The following is a 4,275-nucleotide window of genomic DNA, read 5'->3' as shown; positions in this document are numbered from 1 at the left end:
AAAATTACAATTATGACCAAAAAGCGGACACAATTAACTCGCGCCCTGATTAGGCAATATTTTCCTACTAATTTTTATTCAAAACACAAAATTGGATTTTTGAGCGACGGCGCGGCGAGGACAAGGTGCGCTGGCTGTATAATAGCAGCAGGGTAGTTTTAGATGTATATGCATGTATGTACGGGCTGAGTGATGGTCGCTCCTCGGCTACGCCGAGTGGTGACCATTGTGATGAAGGAAGTAGTCGTAACAACAGTAAGTTGCAGGGACTGAAAGTCCAGCAGGAGAGAAAACCGAGTGCTGCTGCTTGATCTTGTCGGCGCAAGTTGTCGAGTGTGTAGCAGCACACGAAAAAACCCCGGTAACATATATTGGTAGGATTAGCAGTAGGATGGGGCTGGGGGCTCGCCAGCCAATGGTCCGTCGAAGTCCGGCTTCTGGACGCGAGCATCGCGTCCTGGAGGCACCTGAGCCTCAGGTTTGAGCTGGACGCAGTCCTGGCTCTTCCTCCACACTTCACACTCCCACTTGATCTAGTCGAAGCGCAGCTTCAACATGATCACCTTGTAGAGCTCACCACGATGTCCTTGGCATCTTCTAGCTGCGCTGCAGCACGACGCTTCGTCCTTGGTAGCGCTCTTCCTCCTTCTTGTCCTTCGCATGCATGAACTGGTAGTAGTAGCTTGCATTCACGCATGGCGATGATGTTTGGCTTTCACTGAACGAGCTAAGCCTTGCTGACGATCGATGCGCAGCACCTTCATCCCATCACGGCAATGTTCGAACTTGTCCTTCGGCAATGGCTTCGTCAACGCGTCGGCGATCATGTCGTCGGTGCCAACATGGCGAATCCGTAGCTGCTCGTCCTCCACGAGGTGGCGCACCAAGTGGAACTTGTTCATAATGTGCTTGTTCTTGCTGTGCTTGCCAGGCTTGGCAGTCAGATAGATGCACGACTTGTTATCGCCGATAATCTCCGGAGTCGCGAACTCCCAGCATAGTTCTTCACAGAGTCCACGTAGCCACTGTAGATCTCTAGTGCCTTCATTCATGGCAATATACTCTGCTTCCGTTGTGCTCTGTGCGTTAATCTCTTGCTTTCTTGATCCGTACGAAACCACGTTACCATTGACGAACGTCACGAACCCGCTAACACTCTTTCGGTCATCAGGGTCATTAGCGTAGTCAGCATCGGTGTAACACGTCAGCTTGACGTCGTTCCCAATAACAATGTCCATCACTAAGCCGTGGTCTTGAGTACCACTCAGGTAGCGTAGCACCCTCTTTCCCATAGCGTAGTGTGTGTGGTCGAAGCAGGACAGGTACTTGCTGAGATTACGCACAGCGTGCGCAATGTCCGGCCTTGAGGCTGAGACCAGATATTGTAGTGCACCAACGAGCTCTCGGTACGGGGGCGGGGAGTCATCTTTCGCATCTGTGACCACCTCAGCGCGCAGCGCTTCCGGTGTTGCAACCGCGTTGCACCCCTCCATGTGAAATCGCTTTAGCACCTCCGTAATATGTTGCCGCTGGCAAAATACCGCATGTCGACGCTCGCTGTCGATCAGTATCTCCACGCCTAGTAGATACTTGACTGGTCCGAGAGATGTGAGTTCATACTCCTCACTGAGTTGCATAGCAACCTTAGCGCAAAGGTCATTAGGGCCGAGGAGCAGTAGGTCGTCGACGTACACCGTGAGCAACATGGTGACTTCTCCTCCCACTTTCCTGGCGTAGAGTCCGTAGTCAGAGTCGAGGCGCTCGAGTCCGATCTTCGTCAGGAACTTGTGCAATGTCTTGTTCCAAACGCGAGGCGCTTGCTTTAGCCCATACAAACTCTTCTGTAGCTTGCATACATAGCGCGTAGAGTCTTCTCCGAAGCCTGGAGGCTGCTCCATGTAGACCTCCTCGTCGAGGTCACCGTACAAGAACGCGGTCTTGACGTCGAACTGCAAGATGGCCCATCCGCGTTGCAGCGCGTATACGATCACGCATCTGATCGTCTCAAATCTGATAACAGGTGCGTATGTTTCACTGTAGTCGATGCCCATGCGTTGTAGAAAGCCTCTGATCACTAGTCGAGCTTTATATCGCTTAATCCGGCCCGTAGAGTCTCTCTTGAGCGCGTACACCCACTTGCACGAAATGACACGCTTGCCCTTGGCCTCCGTGCGTCGCACGAGCACCCAAGTTTCGTGCTGCTGCTGTGAGTCCATCTCAGCTTGCATCGCTGCTTTCCACTCCTTCAACTTCTTTGACCTTGCCGCATGCTTGTGACTAATGGGGATCTGCACATCCTCGACGTTCTGCTTCGTCACATTCGTCACTACGTAGTCCTTGAGTCGGGCGGATGGTTGTCGCTTCCGCTTCGGTCGCGACGTAGCTGCACTGTCGTCTGGCGACGACTTCTGCGTCGTGCATGGCTCCCAGTTCTCGTCTTCGTGAGCATCACGTCGACTGTCCTTGGCCTTCGAGGCTCCCACTCGATTTGCACATGCTTTCGCTTTATTCTTGCCTTTTGTGTTCTTCCGCTTGGAACCTCCCACTGAAGCTGCTGGCTTCTTAGCGTCCTCGCTTGGTAGCTGTGGGTCATCACTTCGAGTCGCAGACTCGGCTTCAACTTCAACACCTTGGTCCTGGCTCTTACCAGCAGTAGCCAGCTTCGCCATTTCCGCTGCTCGCTTTTCTGCAAGCTCTGCAGGAAGCTGCAGGTACGTAGACATTGTCGTCCGGATCGGCACGATCGGGATCTCCGCAGGTAAGTCGTAGTCTCCGTAAGCGTAGGTGTTTGCAAGAAGTTGCTCAATATACACAGTGTTTACCGTGTACTTCTCATGTGCCTTCATGTTTCCATCTCTGCACGTCGTCACTGATCCTGTGCGCAGGTTCAGCAGCTTATAGCCCTTGGTCTTCTCGCTGTAGCCAAGTAGTAAGCACATCTGCGTCCTTGGAGTGAGCTTCTCCTTTCTCTGCCGAGAATCATCAGGGATGTGCGCGTGCACCAAGCACCCCCACGTGCGCAGCACGCTGAGGTCTGGCCGCTCTCCGTACAGGGCCTCGTACGGGGACTGCTGGTCCTTCAACACCGGCGTCGGCGTCTTGTTGAGCGTCTCAATTGCATGTAGGAAGGCTTCTCCCCATAATGAAACAGGCATTTGCGTAGCTTGTAACATAGATCTGACCTGCCGCATGACGGTCTGGTTCGTGCGCTCCACGATAGCGTTCTCCTGCGGGCTGTAGGGATTGGATGAACGCGTGTCGATGCCGAGGTCCTTGCAGAAGGTCTCGAGCTGCATGTTGACGAACTCGCCACCACCATCGGAGAACAGCGTCTTGATGGTCGCCTTCGGGAACTGGTTCTGGATCCAGCGAATCTGCTTCTGAATCAGCTCCGTGGCTTCGTCTTTGTAGGCTAATAGATATCCCCACTTGTATCTCGTAGCTTCGTCGATAATCAATAGAAACTGGTTTGATTTCGATATTGTATCCACTCCAACACTGCATAGGTCGACACAAAGCTTGTGCAAGGGCTTTGCAGAGCGAGACGGCTTGCGCTTGTAGCTCATGCGCTTCGTCTTTGACTCTAAGCATGGAATGCATTCATAGAGAGCAAAATTCTTCGACTGCATGTTGATGCCAAAGTTATAGGTTCCTGCCATAGTCTTGATAGTCCCCATGTTTACGTGGCCCATGCGGTTGTGCAGCAACGTCATGGGGTTCTCAGCTTCACTGGCCTTGGCGCTCATCACGTTCTTGCTCTGACGTGGCGTCCACATGCGGTACATCCCGCGGATGTACTTGAAGCACAGCTTCAATGTGTCCTTGACCAGCCACGTAGTCTTCTGATCATGCGAGACGCGCACCGTGAAGTTTCCTTTGAATTGCATGTAGATCTGCGAGATCAGGTTGTAGGCAGCCGACTTGGCGTAGCTCACGTCATCAAGGAGGCGCTCCTCGATCTTGCCCGTGTGCTCGTTCAGCACTTGCATAAGCACTGTGCCCACAGTTGCGCGCTCGGTTGTGCCGTTGCCGAAGACTAGCTCTGCAACTGAGTCTTCGTGTAGCTCCGTAAACAAGGTAAGGTCGCTCGAGACGTTGGTCTGCGCGCCGCTATCCAACACCCACTCCACCATGTCCTGGTCCTTGTCCTTGTAGTTGAAGTTGTCACGCACCGCGAGTACATGCTCTTGTCCTTCAGCTTGAGTCGGTGCAGCCGACTTGGCTGTCTTCACAGTAACCACATCGATCATCCTGCGCGGCGGGTTGCTCGAGTTG

This window comes from Phytophthora infestans, genomic scaffold, assembly GCF_000142945.1.
Source record: "Phytophthora infestans T30-4 supercont1.229 genomic scaffold, whole genome shotgun sequence".
Lineage (NCBI taxonomy): Eukaryota > Oomycota > Peronosporomycetes > Peronosporales > Peronosporaceae > Phytophthora > Phytophthora infestans.
The sequence above is the reverse complement of the archived record's forward strand: the minus strand, read 5'-3'. Positions refer to the sequence as shown.